This window comes from Gymnoscopelus braueri (assembly GCF_963280865.1).
Source record: "Gymnoscopelus braueri genome assembly, chromosome: 21".
Classification (NCBI taxonomy): Eukaryota; Metazoa; Chordata; class Actinopteri; order Myctophiformes; family Myctophidae; genus Gymnoscopelus; species Gymnoscopelus braueri.
The window spans coordinates 28,941,507-28,963,389 of record NC_137623.1 but is presented as its reverse complement, the minus strand read 5'-3'; the positions used below and the strand labels follow the sequence as shown (position 1 = coordinate 28,963,389).

The 21,883-nt window shown below is 42.5% G+C and overlaps 1 protein-coding gene across 1 annotated transcript in view; it reads right to left on the bottom strand.

Moving 5' to 3' along the window:
* The window catches only part of myripb (myosin VIIA and Rab interacting protein b), a gene marked incomplete at both ends in the record, with an annotated part of 199,782 nt that overhangs the window by 66,935 nt on the left and 110,964 nt on the right, over positions 1-21,883 (bottom strand). The gene's annotated exons all lie outside the window — the stretch shown is intronic.

The following is a 21,883-nucleotide window of genomic DNA, read 5'->3' as shown; positions in this document are numbered from 1 at the left end:
GTGTATACGTGCATGCGCATTTCCGCATTTGCTTTGACAGAGATGTAATGATGTGTACCTGCAGGGGTTGTTCAATCTCTCAGGAACCATTTTTCTTTTTTTTTTAACCGAATGGGTTCCCAGATTGGCAGGGGTTTAAGTCACCAAACACTGGGCAGAACATATTACACTCCTTCTCCTTTGCAGGTAGATGTGTAAACACCTTATTTACCGTATCCAACAGAGCATTAACACCACAGGGAAAGCAGCAACCACAGGAGATAATGCACACACCCGGTCACTTGCTAAAACAACAAACCCTCTGAAGTTTCCGAGGTTTCAGGAGTTGATGAGATAAAGGGAAACAGAGGGTTGGGGATGAGGGCCCCCAAGGCTGGTTGAATGATGGTGCAAAAAAAAAAAAAGCTCTCCGCTGAAGAAGAGCAGAGCAGAACAAATGCCTGGAAGCGAATAAAACAGAGGGAGGTCGAGAGAGGGAGAGGCAGGGGATAGGATGAAAAGGAGAGAGAGAGAGAGCAGGGAGAGGCAGGGGATAGGATGAAAAGCAGAGAGAGAGAGCAGGGAGGGCAGACAGGGCGACCACGCAGAGAGAGCAAAAAGAAACGGCGTAATAGAGAAACTGAGACTGATTTATAGTGAGGGGCTCTCATACAAAATGCATGGATCCATTGGCAGGCAGTCACCATAGAGCCAAAAGGGTTTCCATTGCAAGCATCAGGGACACCAGCTTCTGAGCAAACACACACTGTGTGTGTGTGTGTGTGTGTGTGTGTGTGTGTGTGTGTGTGTGTGTGTGTGTGTGTGTGTGTGTGTGTGTGTGTGTGTGTGTGTGTGTGTGTGTGTGTTCACAGCATTTATCTTGCTCCGCTGTGGCTGAACTGAACTAATACCCTGAAAGAGATACTGAAAGAGAGAGAGAGAGATACCGTTGTGTCTGTGCCTACTGTATGTGTTTCACAAACACAGCACTACACCACTTAAACCCTGGCCTATTGTATAATATGTCGTAAAATGGTGGGGCAATTTCTGATAGGGACGCTTCTGTAGGTTGAAACTGGGACTGGAACTTTAACAAAATTTCACATAAGTCCTATTGTTCTGTAGTGGGGACATGTCGACCTCAGACACAACACTATAACACTCTAGTTGAGGGGAAAATTCATACTCGTAATTGACGCTTAATTAATGATGAATTAATCATGAACTCATACATTAATTCATCATGACTTTATCATGAACTTAACCAAGTGGAGCTGTAGTGTGTAATAACTAGCCTGGCATGGCCAGACTAATATCACTGCGTAGATATTAGTCTGGAATCTCTGTGTGGAACCTGCATTTCCAAGGGGTGAATAACAAAATGCCTCTGGGGATAAACCCGCCCCATATTTGCATACTGGGCCCTGATTGGTCCCTCACTACTTTGGAGGGAGTGAACTCCAATCACAACTGAGCGGTGCCAGACCAATATTTTCTTTTGCAATGGCAGATTCATCTGGTTTCCAGGCTATGTAATAACGTCCTTATAGTAATGATATATTACACTTGGACTTCACCAGTTAATGGTGAGGATCAGAAACGTATTATGAGATCATGATAAATTCATGATGAAATATTATTATGAGTCTATGAGTTCATCATTAATTAAGCGTCAATTCCTTCAATCACACGGTGAGGGCAGGTGATTTTTGCCTACTGGATTCCTTTCAGCGCCGCTCACCCGATAAAAGAACTAGCCTGTCTACAGGGACGAGTGCTCTCTTTCTCTTTTCCAAGTTATCTCAGTATGTCATGCTGGCATACAGTAATGTCATGCTGACAAAAAAGTTACATGCGGACAAAAAAAAGTGACAGTCTATAAGTTATAAAAATAGGCTACGCAATGCTCCCAAGCTTGGGAGGCTAAACTCTACTGTACAATGGGTGCCACTGCCAAATGAGAAATCATTCCCATGCATTTTCTTGCACAGCTATTAGTTTCAACCATCAATGTGGTTTGCCACTTGTGTTCTTTTAATGTAATGTATTTTTATGTTAACTACAGTATGTGATTTATTGATACATACGTACACTGTATGTCTATTTAAAATGTCATTTTATATGTGTTTTCTTTGCCTGATGTTTTGTGTAAAGCACACTGAATTGCCTTGTTGTTGAAATGTGCTATATACATTTGCCTTGCTTTACAGTGAAATTAATGGATAATGGCAAAACAGGCATATACAAAATACTAAAAACGTTTAGTCACAAGTGAATTAGAACGGAGAAAGGAGTTGCCATTCCCAGCATGTGTACTGTAGTCCCTGTTGATATCAACCTCCAGTGTTGGCCAAACAACATATTCAAACATTTAAATCTGTAAGCTCTGAAGACACTGATGAACATGTTTAACCTGTATCACTGTTTTCGTGTTTTGTCTGTATATCTAAACAAGTATTTATACACCATTCTCAAAATGAGGTCTAGGGTCCCCCATGGATCCTTGAGGGTGTTCCAGGGGGTCTCCAACAAAATGATTGATAGTTAGGAACCAAATGGACCCTTACAGATTCATTTGGTTCTATGTCAGAGTTATGGGGTGTGTGGAGCAATGCATACCAAACTGGGGGTCCTTGAAATTAAAAGGTTTGAGAACCACTGGCCTCTGGGAGTGGGAATATGAGTACAACCATATTTTGTCTACTGTTGACCACTGGCAGCTGCCCAGTACAACTACAATTTTCTGTTGGCCACTGAGAGCTGACCAGTTCAACCACAGTGTTCTACTGTCGGCCACTGAGCAGATCTACAGGAGGAACTGGGGGGTTTAGTGCCGGCTTCCCACCCATGTACACTGCGAACCATGGCACGATGTGCTTTTTTTTTAGACCATGCGCTACCTTGCACCATAGATTGTCTAAATAGGGCCCATTATCTTCTAAAGGTCTTTTTTTAAAGTCCTATACTGTACAATAGCTGTCAGAGGGCGTCCAATCTGGGAACCCATTGGCAAAAAAAAAGAAGAAATGTTTTAGAGGAGCTCGGAATCTGTTCTTGAGAGATTATAGGGTGTCAGACTAGTGTTTTCAAAGTCTTTGCAAAGTATTATAGTGTGTAGTATAGTAGATGTCAGAGGGTGGCATACTAGTTATTTCAAAGTCTTTGCAAAGTTTTATAGTGTATAGTAGATGTGAGAGTGTCAAGACTTTAGTTTTTAAAAGCCTTTGTAAAGTCTTCTCGTGTATAGTAGACGGATAAGAATAACACCCCAGATTCTCGAATCCCCCAAAAAAACATACCTAATGTGCATCACACAGTCTCAAAGAAATGAAATCAAACGTCTTACTCCTTGCTATGATGGGAAAATCACAACTAAACGAGGTGTGCGGAGCAGGGATGGTTCCGCAGCACCGCACTGGGTACACCTCATTTAACCCATTCAATCCCGCATCTGTCATTTTAGATTTCTTTGGATATTCAAAAATAGCAGATCTACAGGCTCACAGCTTGTATTATCTGCTATTTTCGAATAGCCAAAGTATAAAATAATGTTTGCGGCTAAAATCTAAAATGACAAAGATGCGTTCCCGGATTTAATGGGTTAAAGCTTTGAGAAATGGGAGAGCAGACGCGAAGAGACGGAGACCCGGAGCGATGTAGAATCATTGATATGCAGCACAGAGAGCAAAGGGAGAGAGAGAGAAACAGGGGATATGAGAGAGAGAGAGAGGGGAGAGGAAATCGGGGGCATGCATACACATCAGTTGAAACCCCTCGGAACTCAAGAGCAACAGTGAGACAGTGGGGTGCCATCATTAGCATATATTCTACTAATTGTTATTCACAAACGATGGCTCAGCACAAGGTCCACGATCTGTATAAATCTGTAGTTCTCGCCATGCACTGTGGAAGTGTTTGAGACAGAGAAAATGAGAGCTTAGAGTATATTTGTAGATCTGCACAGTATCCAGCCAGTCTAATTATTTACTGTATGAGAAGTTAGGGGCAGCCGTAGCTGAGTGTGTAGTGTAGAGATGCTGTCTGGGAATTGGAAGGTCGCCCCCCACCCCGGTCCGCCCAGTTTATGTGTTGCATTACGCGTGCCTGAGCCAGACACTTAACTCATGCATGTGTAGAACTATTATACTGTAGACCCCACCCAGTAACAACTAGACCAGTGGTTTTCAAAGTGGGGGTGGGGTCCAGGGAACCTCAGGGTTCCTTGAGGGCATTCGAGCGTACAAACCATATAGAATTAAAAATAATAGAGAGGTAACGAAAATCCTCGCCCATTCACTTGTATGGGGTTGCTCACCCAGCGCCTTTTCACCCCTTCTTCCGGGTTGGGAAATGTGACGGGCGGGGCCTATGTGACGCGTTTTGCGTCACTCTGCGCGTCGTCTCGTGCGCAAGCTCGTGAGTCGAGCCCATTGGTCGAAACCGTTTTCGCTCGTTGTCTGGCCCCCGCCGTAATAAGCTGCAGTACCTATGATTGGCCACCATGTCCAATTGGCTTCACTGCTGAACCCTCTCGGTTCTGGGGGCTTGGTACAGTACAAACCCGTAAGGGTCCATTTGGTTCCATTGGTACACTCTCAGAGTTATGGGAGTCCACTGAGTCTATTGAGAACCACTGAGCTAGACAGAATGGTGAGACAAGCTGACACTCTGGAAAACTCTAAGCCCCCAACATCTCACTAACTCTGCTGGTGAGGTTCATGAATAACTCTTACAGTCTTCTCTAGTATGCTTTTTTGAATTTTTTGATCCGTAGCATAGTTGAGTCGATACGCCGCTCGCGCTTTCTGACAAGGAGCACGGTGCCGTCTCCCAAACTACATCAAAATATTATCTGGGGAATTTTTGTGCCATGCACAGGCATCAGATCTGCAATGTTTTAGTGAATAAAAACAAAATACAACAAAGTCAATATAAAACGAAACAAGAATTAAGCACCAATTATAGACAAAGTATGCAAATAAGAATAAGAAAAAGTCAAGACTGATAAAATAATACAAGGTAATTCACAAGATCTGCAGCAATATCCAGTAAAACTAAATGAATAAAAGTGCATAATAAAATAAAAATCACACCCTGTGTGAAGTGGGCGGTGTCTTGCTAGCTAATCACAATACTGAATGGAGTCAACCAATCATGTACAAAAGATAAATACATTTATTGAAACACTCTTTATGATGGACGAAACCATAACTTTACAAAAACCATTTTATGGTTTTTGTAAAGTTATGGTTGCTTATATAGGGCTATGCACATGTGTCATGTGACACTGGCCAATCACAGTCCTGAATAGATTGTGATTGGCCAATCACAGCGCAGGATAATTGTACAAATTTCCAAACCTCACTTTTAGGGCCGGTTTCACTGCCCAAGATATTTGTACATTTTTCCAAATCTCACTTATAGGGGCGGTTTCACCGCCCAAAAATCACACCCAGTGTGAAGTGGGCGGTGTGGTCACAGTGGTCATCACAGTGATGGAAGTTCACTTAAAGAAAAGTAATATTGTGGACCAACCATTGTACACCCCTAACTTAAAAAAAAACATATATGTGTTTTTTTTAAGTGCATAGTCCTATTTATAGGGCTATGCACATGTGTCATGTTTCACTAGCCAATCACAGTCCTGAATAGACTGTGATTGGCCAATCACGGTGCAGGGTTAGGGGGGTACACTGGTGGCCAATCACAGCGCAGGGTTGGGGGGGTGCAATGGAATGTCGATGTCCAAACCTCACATATAGGGGCGGTTTCACCGCCCAAAAATGTATACTGTTTTTATTACTCTGCACCCACTGAATCCTCCTGAGGGCCGCTTGGCCCATCCCTGCGAATCCAAGTGGCTATGACTGACTTCCAAAGTTTGTGGGCCTTGGGTAGACAACCGGGCCTGGCGGAGATTGGTGGATATCTGTGCTCTGAGGAGGAGTACAGCACACTGTTCTAGTTAAGGCAGGCAATCAATTCTACATGGCTCAGCCTTTCAGTAACTCTTGCCTTAATTTCTCATACATCGCAGCCTTTGCAGGCAACACATTATATGCTCATATGCGATCTGCTCCCTTGGCACTTTGTAACGTTCTAGAACGCTGTTTAAATCCAGCGTTCTCCACCACTGAAGAGGCTTGCTTGTCACAGAGACTGCGCTCGTTATTTCTTGAGCGCGACCCGCAGGTCGAATTATGTGTGAGTTTAGGGAGATACACACGCGTTTCTCTCTCTGTCGGCTGAGGCTTCCTTTTCCCCCTTCGGAAAGCAGGATGTGCACGTCCCTTGGATGTGCACGTCCCTGTGGACGTGCACATGTGCGGGGCTCAGGAGTAACATAATGAAATAGCGTGAGAATCGCGATACGGCTTGTAATTTCGGTACACTGTATATATTTTCGATACGTATCGAGTATCGTGGCGGCCTTAATGGTTATTTATGTTGTTTAGAGTCAGATTTACAATAGGGTTGGGGTTAGGATTAGTCTTTTAGTCAGTGTCGTTGCACCAACAATAGCAGATCTACAAGCTCGAGCTCAATAGGGTTAGGGTATGAAAATGCCCAATATTATCCCCTTTGTTCCTCAAAAGTTTCTCCTTTTATTTATGTCTGTTTCATCAGAGGTGGAGAGGTGGGGAACATGCAGCGAATAATAGGAGCGCTGCAGGTATCAATATCTCATTTGGCTGCTCCTCTGGAGAGGACACTGACTGGGCAGCGGATCAGATGGCAGCGTGCCCCGGGGAGGAGGAGGGGAGTTAGAGAACAAGTGAGAGATAAAGCCAGGAGAGAGAGAGAGAGAGAGAGAGAGAGAGAGAGAGAGAGAGAGAGGGGGATTTGTATTGGTAACACAACACAAACTTTCTTTTTAAACCAGTAAACAGAGATCGGGGCCATTGATCATGTCCCCTCCCTGCAGCTGCGGCCAACTCAAGATATCGTCAAAACATCGTATCTCCAAATTTCACCTTGCTATGGTTTTTCGTCATTCAATGCCCTACTTCAAGTGCCAAGCTAAAGTAGTGAAAACAGACGATCTACAAGCTCACAATGCGTCGCTGTGCGACACATTGTGAGCTTGTAGATCGGCTGTTTTCACTATTTCCGCAAAATGACGTTCCATTTCCTGAAAAGTAGCGGTTTTGGACATATGAGGTTTCCACCCGACAGCGACGATAATGAGATATGATTTGCCCAGGTTGTACTGTAAGGCGCGCCAGGGATATTATGATAGATCACATCTGCACAGCCGGTCATAATCCCCCCCTGCTTGCCTAGAGCGGCAGGAATGAATACAGTGCACTATCACAGTTTATCAGAATAACTACTTCACTTTACTTTAAGTAAATATGATGCAGAAATTCAATAAGCAAATTCAATAAGTGAACTGTAAATACCTACTTGATTAAATCAATGTGTTTGCGGTTCTCAGTGGAAGGTTTTCCTTTGTGAATGCTTGTGTATGGATTTTGTGAAATTACATGGCGGAGAGGTAATTGAGTCAAGCTCTTTAATTTGAGCGACGTGTCACACATGTGTCGTATTTGTCTCAGGGGTGCCATGCTGGCCCAGCCAATAAGAACGGCAAACATAATTACTGCAAATATGGCCAGTTCATGTAGTGGTCAAATTCTCTACTGTCCTATTCAAAGTAAACCTGCTATAAATGCGCAAAATCTCTGTCTGTCTATGCGTGTGTCCGTGCTGACCCGCATGTGTTGCGCGACGCCAACGACCCGACGTAGTGCTGTGTCCGGGAAACACAAAGTCCTAATTGGGCGTTAGGTAGATAACTGCAAGCCAGTGCAGTGAGTGAATATTTTCTGGTGTGCTACTATGTTCTGTAAGTTCTATTCTAAGCGCCTTATGATACCTGATGAATGGCACTATACAAAATGTATAGGCTACAGTATGAAGAAAATTGTATTGCCGACATACTCTCAAGGCTATGGATATGTGATAAATTATCACACTGCAATTGCCACCTACCCTCAGTCAGATAATCCCGGGCAACAACCATATACCTATATATATAAATTCTGTCCTTACGATCCACAAACCCCAAGAACAGCTTTAACCACAGCTCCAATCCCATAGCCGATGCATAAAGCGATTTGGGAAGCGTGAGATTTGCAATAGGCTGTTAGCAGACAGACATGCACTATGAGCACTTTCCTTCATCACAGAGCAGAACTAATGGGACTGAAATTACCTGGGGAAACACAACAGTGCGGCACACCACTTCACATACTGTGTAGAGCTGGCTCACTGGAGACTGCCACGCTTCCTAACTCACTGTGCTGCTGAAGATGGATTCATAGTAGGAGCCAAAATGGTGCTCAGGCTCTCTCTCTCTTTCGCACGCACGCACGCACGCACGCACGCACGCACGCACGCACGCACGCACGCACGCACGCACGCACGCACGCACGCACGCACGCACGCACGCACGCACGCACGCACGCACGCACAAACACACCAGTCTCGCCTACAAATCAAGCTATGCCCACTGTTGTGTATCTTTAAGGACACGCCTTTACTGCCTTAACCACACCGACTGAATGTCGATTAGGAAGGACCACCCTCCATCCTTTGCATCGGTTCTGCAATGTCATTTTTTGTTTTGTTTTTTTATCTCAGAATTGTTAGCACCCACCTCTAGCCCACACAGAATTAGAACGTCACTACACACACAATAATGGAATGACTAATGTCTGCAATAGAACACCCAGTGGTAATTTTTTACTTTGTGACACCATTACTTTCCATCACCTTCTCATGAATCAGCAGACATGGGCCAGAAAGCTTTTGATAACATTTCTTTGAACTGTATCTGTTGCAATAACAGTATCATTGTACACTAAATAAACATGGATTCTAACTATTATGGGCTGCACTGGTGTTCTTTTCCTGTGTTGACAGATACAAGTCAATATTCTAAAATAAATCAATGTCGTCGCTGTAGGGTGGAAACCTTGTACTGTACTGTATGTCCAAAACCATTCCTTTTCAGGAAATAGAAATAAAGGACCTGTGTTCCAATCGATTCAATGTAGTTTATAATTTAGTCACAAGCTCTTGTTAATACCTTTCATTGGTTCAATATTTATAAAACCCATTCACACACTTAACCACTTTCACTTAAAAATTAAATCTAAAAAATAGCTAAAATGATTTACAAGCCCACAATGCATGCGTTGCATCACAACGTGTTGTGAGCTTGTAGATTCATTCATTCATTTACAAAAAAAAACTAACATTTGAAGATGTGGATATTATGGAGATACAAGGATTCTACACGACAGAAACGATATACTATTGATTTTGTGGAGATAAATGTTTTCAGCCAACAGCACTGATGACTGCAGTCATTTTTCAGGAATGTTATTTTACTTCATAGAAGACATTAATTGACAGAAGAAGATGGACTCTATCCTAGGGCACTGCAGCATAAATAACCTGTTTACATTCACCAAGCTCCATCATTAGGCCTGCCAAACAATGTGTGTTTGCGTGAGTGTGTGTGTGTGTGTGTGTGTGTGTGTGTGTGTGTGTGTGTGTGTGTGTGTGTGTGTGTGTGTGTGTGTGTGTGTGTGTGTGTGTGTGTGTGTGTGTGTGTGTGTGTGTGTGTGTGTGTGTGTGTGTGTGTGTTTGCATAAGATAGTAATGATATCGATGCCTTGTGAGAACTTGTTTTTTGCTCTTTCCAGACAAAACACCCGAGGCAAAGAGATGGAAAAGAAACTAGAAAAGAAGTCATCCTTGAGGTACAGGTTGCACAAAAATAGCCAATAGTAGTCTACAATCTCAATCTTGTGAGCTTGTACAGTATATCTCAACCTTTTCTGGACTTTTTCTTATACTGGACGTATAAAACATCTATTGAAAATAGCCGATCTACAAGCTAACAGTGCGTCGCATCGCAACACACCAAAATATATATATGGCTGAAGTGGTTTTGTAATAATAATAAAAATCTACATAGTCACTACCTAAAGTTTTCATATAATTGTAGTGGTAAATAATTTCCTCTGAGATGTAGTGGGGTAGAAGTAAAAAGTATTGAAAATAAATAAAGTAAAAAATACCTCAACATTTGACTTAGTACAGTGCTTGAGTACATGTACTTAGTTACTTTACACTGGTTGGGTGTCACAGAAATCTCCACGGACAACTTGACTCCATCCATTACTCCCCTGTGTTAGTGTCTGTTTCTCCACTGCACTTTACTGTGTACTTGGCAGATTTGGAGGCAATAGAGAAAATATGGACGGGAGACAATAATCAGACATAAAAAGGGAGAGTGGGACTTTGGGAAATCTATTTTAAGGTGAGATAATGGGTGTAATTGGGTAACATTGTTACCGCTACACTGCATCTGAATTACTATCCTTAATAATGCTTCAACCACCATGGTTCTCAAATTGTTTGGGCTCAGTTTACCCCTAAATTACACAGTTTTCACTCCAGCACATGAATAAAAGTGCATAATGAATATCATTTTACATAACAGTATGATAGGCCCTACTATTATTTTAAGATGATGGTGACCACAACATTCAAATGAATGCACACAGCTGAAAACATTATGTTCACTCTATTTTCCATTGTGTGATTTCAATGTCTTAAAATATTCATTGTCTTTGGACTTGTATCCTGATGGCTAGGAGACTTGAGAGAATATCTGTTTTGGTTAGAACTGATGGAAAATAAATCGTAAATTGTACTTGATGTTTAAACCCATATAAAATAATTGTGTGTGTGTGTGTGTGTGTGTGTGTGTGTGTGTGTGTGTGTGTGTGTGTGTGTGTGTGTGTGTGTGTGTGTGTGTGTGTGTGTGTGTGTGTGTGTGTGTGTGTGTGTGTGTGTGTGTGTGTGTATAGTGTTTTTGCCAGACCCAAGGGGGGCTTACATGAGGCTTTGTATCTGTTTTCTCCATACATGGTATGTCACTTCGTCATAGAAGGGACATAGAAGGGACACACGTCATGCGAAGCCCGGCCATTCAGATTTCAACCACTAGGGGTCTGGCAGAACCAGGTCTCCTGGTCTTGTTATTATAGTGGAGCTTCCGAGCGTACATTTTTCACATGTCTAACCAGTGCATCTAAGTGACAATAAAGTGAATCGGAATCAGAATTATCTATACCAGTGGTTCCAGTTGGGTCCGGAGAGGGGTCCTTGGGGGAAAAGGAAATATATGAACATATGTTTTTATATATGCAACATATATGTTTATCATATGTGATATATTCGAAATTGTCCGCCTGCACATGTCTCTACATATGTACATATCCATATATGTGAACATATGTAATGTATATATGAGACATATATTTCCTATATATCCACACCTGAATATGGCATATGCAGCATATATTCTGCATATACTTGCCATATATTGGCAGCAGGCCAATTGCCCCCCTTGCCCCCCCCCCCCCCCTATAGAAGCGCCACTGCTTGAGGGGGATTCCTGGGGGTGCCCAGCTAAATGTGTTAATATAGAATCAAAATCAGAGATATTTTCAAAAAAACCCTGGCACAAAATATTTTCAGAAGGGGGTCCGGGGGACAAATACATCTGAATTGGGAAAATGTTGACAACCACTGCTCTATATACTGTAGTGTGTTTGTGTCTAATACTGCATTGCCAATAGTTTTCCTCTGGCAAGAAGAGTTGCATTGGGAGCAGTGAGCAGTGGAGTCCCTTGAAAACTCACTCTATATTCCCCAACAGTCAATTGAAAGGTTTGGTGGAGTCACAGAGTAGCTGAACCACTACTGTACCCACAGCAGCTGCTCCACATGAGTTAGAGGAACAGACACAAAGATGAACAAATAATCACCTTCTCTCTCTCTCTCTCCCACCCCTCTCTCTATACAGTATTATGTATTTACTGTATAAATATATCCATCCCACCTTCCTTTCCTTCCTCGCTCTCTCGCTCTCTCGCCCTTAACATCCCTCTCATCATCTTCTCCACCACTGTCCCACCTTCATTGTCTGCTCTACTGTTTACACACCTAGTATCATCATAATAAGCATCTTAATGCTACGAGCGCGTGCGCACACGCACACACGCACACACACACACAAACACACACACACACAGCATTGCAAACGTTGCTGCACACATCCAGTAGCGGTGCAGATGCTACTGGACTTGGCTGTTCTGGAGCTGGAGCACACAGTGTACCAGTTAACCGTTGACTAAGACGAATTGAAACTAGGTTTTGCTTCTCGCTAATGCAATTCATGTAGGAGCTTCCCTAAAACTAATTACTGCATAGTCCAGCCTAGAGGCAATCTGTGTGTGTGTGTGTGTGTGTGTGTGTGTGTGTGTGTGTGTGTGTGTGTGTGTGTGTGTTTCTCGTGTGTGTTTCTCATGCAACTGTGTGTGAATGTGTTGGGGATGATTAAGTGACTTTTAGTCTGCTTCTCTTTGCGTGTGTGTGTGTGTGTGTGTGTGTGTGTGTGTGTGTGTGTGTGTGTGTGTGTGTGTGTGTGTGTGTGTGTGTGTGTGTGTGTGTGTGTGTATGCGTGCGTGCGTGCGCTCACACTTGCATGCATGTGCTTGGGCCCTGAAGCCAGATTTTCTCGGCTTCCACCTGGCCTTTAGAATGAGGCAGGCTGACAGCAGAGCTGCAGATAATAAGATGTGTATAATGACTGTGGGCTTCTTTGAACTGGTGAGTCCTCTGTCAGCGAGCGTTACTCCACCAACACTCTATGCTACTTTCTCTTCAATTGGCTTTGCAATCACAAGAGGAGGGATGGATGTTAACCACTTCAAGTAAACCCTCTATAGCAGTGGTTTTCAACCCTTTTCATATCCCTTTCCATTATTGTCTCCGCCAGGCCGAAAGGCATGGCGAGAGTATGTTTTCGCCCCTGTCCGTCCGTCCGTCCGTCCGTGTGTGTGTCCGTGTGTGTGTGTCCGTGTGTCCGTCATTCTGTCATTTTGTGTACAGCTAATCTCCGGCACCGTTGGCTTGATCGCAGAGAAACTGTGCACACACACTCCCTGGATGCCAGAGCAGAACCTCTGCCCCAATTTTTTCACATGGGCCTGTTATAGCGCCACCAGGAGGCCGCTTTTTGCAAAACACATTTTTGGACAGTACTCCTACAGATTTTGGCCAAAAATCCCCCAAATCGGTACACAGTATCTCTATAGTCATTAAAAGAAACGGCTAATTTCAGATTTTTCATATTCCATCCTGATTGGCAAAAATTGGCTTTCAAAGTTTGCAGGAGTACTCCGTTTCGAACAAAATGCCTCAAATCACGAACACAGCATGCAATTTCCGTGAAATTTTGCTCACACATTCCCATTAGGCCGAGGAAGAAATGCCATTTGAAAATGTTCAAATCAGCCTCATGGTGGCGCTGTAACAGGCCGATTCGTGTTTTTACCTATAACTGCACCGATCTGTGTAAAACTTTGTATGCACACTCTCTAGAGGCCAAGGAAAAACCTTTGCCCTGCATTTTTCACATTTGCCTTTTATAGCGCCACCAGGAGGCAGACTTATGTAAAACACATTTTTTGATATTAAGCCTTCAGATTTGATCCAAATTTCACGCAAATAGGTACACATGATCTCTATAGTCATGTGATCAAGACGGATCTGTTTGATTTTTCATATTCCATCCTGATTGGCTAACATTGACATGTAATGTTTGCAGGAGTGGCCCATTTTGAACAAAATGCCGCAAATCATGAACGCAGCGTCCGATTGTGGTGAAACTTTGAGTGCACATTTGCACTACGTTGAGGAACCTTTTAACATTGGCATGTTATAGCGCCACCAGCAGGTCAAAATTAGCAAAACACATTTTTAGAACAATATGCCTCAAATCATGCATGCAGTGTCAGATTGCCGTGCACAGCCTAGGAATAAATGGCACCCTTTTCACATTGGCCTATTATAGCGCCACCAGGAGGCCATAATAACCTACCTGACCTGGCGGAGACTTGTGCTCCGAGGAGCACTTTTTCTAGTTTATTCTGCATTTGAGCCACGGACCACCGTTTGTTGAGATTTAGCCTCTCAGACCCAAAACTTAGAATATGTTATCGTTGGATGAGATTTTGTCCACAATTCCATGCTGTATTGATCTGGTACCATTTGAAAAATCATGAAAATGTGTGCAAATCTTTGAATATATATATTTTTAAAGCGAACATTTGTAACCCACCATCTTTGCTTCTGGGGATCCTGCAAATGTCTTCTAAATCTGAAACAAATTATGTTATAATCAGTTGTTCTCAAACTTTTTGATGACCTCCCACACAATGTTCCCACACACGGCAATAGTCAAGGCTCTAGACTACAAGAAGGCATCTGGATAATCCAGATGTCCCCATTGTCACTGTCCCAGGTGAATGCACTGTTATTATAGCGCACAAACAGATGTGTGTTTCCTCCCATCCTATGACATTCAATTGCACAACACTGTAGTTTTATTTAAACATATTTCCAGAAAACAGAAAACACACAATCAATATTAAAGGCGTCAAATACTGTAGGCTACTCGTCTGTTTTTCAGGATTTGGTTGAATTTATTTTATACAGTATAGTAAATCAAGTCGCCCAGTTCTATTGCTCTCATGTTTCAGTGTTCCGTTAATATATTTCAGTATCACTAAATTTAGCTCATATTTTTAGGCTCCAAATTCCACTGTGCCATTTAAGTTCTGTTTCAAATGCTAAATGCGTCCGGAAGGCGGTCCCATGCACTGATTGCATAAATAACTGCTACATTACCTTAGTAAACCAGATATTAATTCAATGCAAATGAGCGCAAACATGCAGCATGTGACGTCATTAAAATAGCGTTCCCCCAGTTTAAAAAAAGCACCTCTGGTTAAATATAAAATTGTATGTATATTGATAATATAAATGTGCTTGTATTTGTTTATAGGGAACTTGGGTGAGTTTACCAGTGTGGACTTCTTCCACTCCTGACCGCAAATGTATGTTTGCTCAAAAACACAGATTTCACAGATGTATGTACAATATCTATTGTTCCGTATAATTGTGTACAGAGATACAGATCTCTCTCTCTCTCTCTCTCTCTCTCTCTCTCTCTCTCTCTCTCTCTCTCGTCATAAAAGAGTGTGTGTGTGTGTGTGTGTGTGTGTGTGTGTGTGTGTGTGTGTGTGTGTGTGCGTGCGTGCGTGTGCATGTGTACAGTATTCATCTGTACATGGAATTTCTTTTAAACAAAGCAGGAAGTACCTGTGTACTGTACATATGGACATAGCCACATACACAGGCACCATCGTATAATAGACGGCTACAAGACCTGGCTCACTTATTAAAGAACATAAAAAACATAAAACACTGTTTCTGTATCTGCAATAATAACGCTTCACTCCAAATTACTGCATTTTGTACCAAGTACCATGTAGATTCAACACCGTTCTGATATGGTATGCCCTGCCAATATGGATGATGTAATAGCTTTATGTTGACCTGCCAAAAGCTAGGTGCGTACGTGCGTGCGTGTGTGCGTACGTACGTACGTGTGTGCGTGTGCGTTGACAGTGCTGTCATGTTAGACACAACAGACTGGGAAGCGTCTCAGGGAATTAGCCGGAGTCACCTTGGTGTCCTCTCCACATAAAGTATCACACACTGAATCCTTAAAGGGAAAGTGTAAGATTTCTGGTCTGTATGTGTACAAACACACTCCCCCCTCCCTCCGCTGTCTTTGATGCATTAATTGATTAGAGAGAGCACTAACAAGCACAGAACGAGTTTGACAATTTTGGGGCCCAATCAATGGCAATTTTGTATAATCGTTAGAATCATCTCTATTAACAATTGTGAAAACAGCAGCTACACGCTCACAACGCAAATTGCAGATTGCCTATTTTTTTTTTTATTCTCGAAAGTATAAAATGACTGGGAGAAATGGGAGACTGTTTTTGCCCGTGTCCATCCGTCCGTCGTTTTTTTTTATTCCATTCCTACAGATTTTGTCCGAAACTCATAGAAATGTTTACACGTTATGGGGTCATGTGATCAAGATGTATAAGTTAGATTTTTCTGATCTAACTTAGGACCACATTGGAAACAAGTGTTTCATTACGCTTTTGTGTTTATCCTGGGTTTAAGTTATATTGTGTTTATAGTGATATTGTGAATAAAAGAAAAGAAAAAAACTCCCATTCCAATTGGCTATGTGCTCTGAGGAGCTATGGATCAGTTATTTCTTTGTGTATTTCATTTATTTGTCATAACTCTCCTGTCAAATATTTGATGACAAAGCCTAAAAGCCAAAACAGAAATGTAATTTTTATATACAGGTATGCGTACAGTATGTTTCAATGTTCAAATTTTGTCAAAGAATCGGTTGAGGAAAATAACAGACATATCACATTATTGTTCTCTGATGTCTTGTGTTTCGGTGTGCACACAATATTGTTTTGAGGTAAAGGGCTGTATGGGCTGCCTATAATTGCGGGACTGCAGTTGTTGACAGGCCGTCAATAGAATGTTCTATGTTCTTTTATAAATGTGCTTGTGTACAAGCTGTTTCTAAACGAAGGAGGAAAAACTCCTCTGTTTAAAAAATACCTGTGTTCTGTACATGTGAACATAGTCGAAGAGTGGTAAACCATTCACACACCACCGTATAGTAGACAGCTACAAGACCTGGCTCACTTATTAAAGCTCGAAAACATAAAACACTGTTTAATGGGGAGAAATGAGCCATTTCATTCTACTAAGACCCTTTATGGTCGTTTTAGTGGTCTGAACCCCTTTCAGACCTGTTAATGTGTTTCTGCGTCTGCAATGATAACGCTTCGCTCCAAATTACTGCATTTACTGCATCTACATACCATGTAGATTCGCCGTTGTGATACGGTATGCGCTGCCATGGATGCTGTAATAGCTTTATGTTGACCTGCCAAAAAGGCATCTATTTGAATAATAATGTCACCAGTTGTATAATATCATAACAAATTGTGGAGCAATGAAATGTACAGTGAAAACTGAGCTGAAAAAATAGGTCAAATAGGTGGTGTTTACAGCACAGGTCAACAGGGAGAATGTCAGAGAATGTTTAGAAATTAATTGGGTGCACACACACACACACTTGTGCTTGACAACTCGCTATTATTGTGGGCATGCAGTAAACCATGGCCATCTGGTATACCAAGAGTCTGGAAACAAATGTGGAATATGATTAGAGAGTGTGCACTGAATCGTACCGCGACACAGAAATGCAATGGTGGGAAGCAACTAAGTAGGCTACATGTACTCAAGTACTATACTTTTGAAGAATTTTGACTTTACTGGAGTATTTCAGCTTTTCAATACTTCTACCCCACTACATCTCAGAGGCAAATATTGTGCTTTTTACTTTTACTATAATTATTTGAAAAGTTACTAGTTAGTTTGTATTGTATTGTATTGTATTATTATTACAAAACATATACTAATCACCACAACCCTATACTTCGGCTATTTGAAAATAGCCGATCTACAAGCTTACAATTTTGAATTTAGGACTTTTACTTGTAGCAGAGTATTTCTACATGGTGGTATTGATACTTTTACTTAAGTAAAGATTTTTTGACTTAACTCAACCTTTATTTACAGAATAAAGCACGTTTAAAACAACCGTGGTCTACAAATGTGCTGTACGGGTCAATGAAAACTAAACAAAAAACAGAGAATAGATTAAAAAGCAAGAAAAGGAAAAAGAAGGGCTTCTAACAGCAGAGCACATCAAAGAGCAGGGTTTCACACTCAGCTAGAATTGAAAGCCAGAGAGAAAACATGTCTTTAATAAAGATTTAAAAACCTCTAGGGACTGTCATACAGTACGTGTGTGCACACACACACATTATGCATTGACGTGTGTGTGTGTGTGTGTGTGTGTGTGTGTGTGTGTGCGTGCGTGCGTGCGTGCGTGCGTGCGTGCGTGCGTGCGTGCGTGCGTGCGTGCGTGCGTGCGTGCGTGCGTGCGTGCGTGCGTGCGTGCGTGCGTGCGTGCGTGCGTGCGTGCGTGCGTGCGTGCGTGCGTGCGTGCGTGCGTGCGTGCGTGCGTATGTCACCATCTACAAAGGCTAGGGAGATAAGTCCATCTGTCATGCTACACAGACTGGTGAAAAAACATCACAGAAAAGCTGTTGCTTGAGTCACAGTGTGGCTTCAGAAGGAACAGGAGCACTGTGGACATGTTCACACAGCGCAGCAACTCCAGAAGAAGTGCAGGGTGCAACACCAGGACCTCTTCGTAGCTTTCATTGACCCGTCGAAGGCTTTTGACCCCGTCAATAGGGAGCTTCTATGGAGTATCCTCAGTTTGGCTGCCCACGGAGGTTTGTCAATCTCCTTCCAACAATTCCACAATGTCACTGAAGTCCACGGTTTTACTGTGGACTTCAGACTCCATGGCAATCTGTTCAACATCAGAAGGCTTCAAGCGGTCACAAAAATGACTTCTGGAGCAAATCATCGAGCTACACTACAGTACGCACTACGCAGACAACTGTGCAGTTGTGGCCAGTGGCCACTCACAAGAATCACTGCAAGCTACCCTCACAGCTGCTTGCAAGTGCCTATGGTAGGCTGGGTCTCTCTGTAAACGTGCCAATGACTTGAGTAATATGCCAGTGGGCATCCACTCCCCCATCTCATAATAGTAATAAAAAGGATAATACATTTTATTTATAACGCACTTTACATTTTTGTGGTGCTACAGGGTTTAAAAATGTTTTCTCTGGTGGACAGAGGAGATCCTCCCCCACCCCCGGACACTCTTTGTTTACTTCCGTGTACACAACGTAGCTTCCACGGCACTTCAACGATCGTCAATTTAAGGTAATAAACGCTGGCATGGGGATAAAAAACGATGTTTTAATCTCAGGCAGTCAATGTGTTAAACAAAGTATTCAATCAATCATTCAATCAATCAATCAAAACCTCAGCAGTTTCCTCTCTGATGATTGCAGCATTGAAAGGGAGATACAAAATCGGATAAGACAGGCATCAGCTTCATTGGGCAGACTCAGGAGAAGGGTCTTCCAGAATAAAGACCTCAACCTTCAGACTAAAATATCTGTTTACCTGCCAGTAGTCATTACAACACCTGTGTACAGCTATAGCCGCCAGGATGCTTGAGGCCTTCCACGTCAGATGCCTACAGTACAGTACAATGCATCCTGAGTATGTCGTTGCTGTCGGGCAGAAAACTCTTATCTCCATATTTTAACTTTTCGTGAATTAACGCCCTACTTGAACATACCACAGCGTCGCACAAAAGCATCAAAAGTAAATCTACAAGCTTGAAATTAGCGACACGCTTTGAGCTTGTTGATTTTCTACTTTTGCTATTTTTGAATTTGAATCCTGAAAAGTAAATGTTTTGGACATAAGAGGTTTCCACCACGACAGAGACGATATCCTGGCGCGACCAAGTGCCTCATAATGAAATACTACTGTCACCCAGCCACCAACTGCGCTGGCTCGGCCACGTCATTAGGATGCAAAAAGATGGCTTGTCACGCAAAGTGCTGTATATGGCCAATTACACCTTGGCTGCCGCTCAGCAGGGGGCCAGAAGAAGCAACTTAACCCATTCAATCCGGGAACGCATATACTGTGTCATTTCTTTTGCTATAGCCTAACCATTATTTTATACATTGGGCTATTCAAAAATAGAAGATCTACAAGCTCATAGCGCGGTACCGAGTGCCGTGCTTCTTTTTTTTTATCGTTTAAATTTCTTTTAAAGCAATTTTTTTACTCAAATCTTTGCTTCCTGGGATTCTACAAATGTCTTTAAAACAGTTTAAAAAAACTTATGTTGCTATAATATCAGTGGTTCTCAAACTTCAAGGACCCCCAGAAGCATTTGAGTTAAAAATGTATATATCGTTGCTGTCCGGCAGAAACCAGCTAACTCAATTTTTCCATAAATCAGTGCTATTGAACACCCTTTATGTCTGTGTGTTGATCAAAAAAAATATTGAACCAATGAAAAGTATTAAAAAGCGCTTCTGACAAAACCAGCTAACTCCATTGGATCCTCAAACGTTCTGCTAAACCAGCTAAGTCTACCAAAGGGGGTGGAGTTAGCTGCTCTTGCTGACTCCAGGCTCCACCCCGTTTTGACCTCCAACCTCATTGTGAGCTTGTAGGTCCATTCAGCTGTTCTTATCAATGATGAACAAAACCTCCTAACTCCACTTTTTGTTTAGTTTTGGTCATTTCCTGAAAACTGAACATTTTGGAGATAGCTGGTTTCTGCCGGACAGTAGAGATAGTCAAAAATGTACACACATTTTCTGATTTATTTTTCATAAATAGCAGATCTACAAGCTCATAGTGCGGCACTCGGTGCCACGCTATGAGCTTCTAGATCTGCTATTTTTTGAATAGCCAAAGGAATCTTAAAATGACACAGATGCGTACCCGGATTGAATGGGTTAAAAACCTCAATGAAGAAATGAATCCAACCCATGCCGGAGGACACTGCCCTCAACGCTCCATCTGGCGGCAGCTCTGCCATCAAGGAGTGCATAAACCCGAGGATAGGATGGACCAGGAAACGTCTAAAAGAGACATGAAGCCAGTTCCACAACACCCACACCCCCCCAGTCAGTGCTTTATACCTGTTCTGTTTGTGGCAGACAGTGTGGATCACGGATTGGGCTCTACAGTCCAACAACGAGACTCACAAATAGCAGAGGCAGGATTGTCATCGTCGGACACGACAGACAACCGCGCGCACGTGCGTTTGTGTGTGTGTGTGTGTGTGTGCTCGTGCGTGCGTGCGTGTGTGTGCGTGGTGAATATGAAGCAGTTCTCCGGTAGACAGATCATACTTCAGAGCAGTGCAGCTATCATCACTGTCACTGGCAGAGAAAGCTCATACTGTATGTCCAAAACTGTAACTTTTCAGGAGACGTAAAAAAAGAAAAATAACCTGTGTTCCATTGTATCCAATTAGTGTAGCGATAGTTCATGTAGGCACGGAAGGCAGGAGGTTTACATGCTAGCTCACTCTCCCCGAAACCCCCCATTCATTCGCTAACAAGCTAATTCATAAGTACTCCCACAAGTCAGTACGTTAAACCTCAGGTCATTCTCATTCGCTACAAGCCAACTCACTCACGCCCTCATTCCTCCACCTCCCCGGCCTCCTCCCTGTGCATTTAGTTATTTTTGTTAATAGGATAATTTGTGGATTGTACCGTGGTTCTATGGATTGTGCTATGATATGTGGTAGTTTAATTATGCATTGAAGGTTCAATGTCATGTTCATGTAATAACTGTATTTCATGCTCTGCTCGGGGTCTGATCTGACATCTTTGTGATTTCAGATCTGTGTCATGCTTGTGCAGGTAATCTGTAATATCACGTGAGCAGAGTCACACCGCCAAACTGAATGCAATATCATTGCAATAAATAAATGGTTAAATGCAGAATAAATGATGAAGCGTGAGGGGGCCGTGTTTTGTGTTTTCAATGATTATAAAATGAATATCAAATATCTAAATATTTGAACGCAAGCAACTTGAAAATACGCACAAAAACATTAAATGACCCCAGAAGTGTTTTAAAGTGAAACACGCCTTTCACCACTTAACCCCAGCATCTGTACTCTGGGAAAACTTTTGCAGAAAATAGCATATCGACGAGCTCACGATCCGCTTGTGAATTTTCGAGCGGAAACAGAAAAGACACTAGCATAGAGGTCTCCGCTCAACGACATAGGGGTTTAAGTGGTTAAGGCTTTTCCAGAGCTCAACCCGGCCTTCCGCCAAATTGCTGTCACTTGTGGGCAGCTTTAAATCACTGACTGCCATGCGGCCTGGGGAACGTCATGCATGCTATTAAGAGCAAAATGTAAAGCTCCCTTTTTAATACG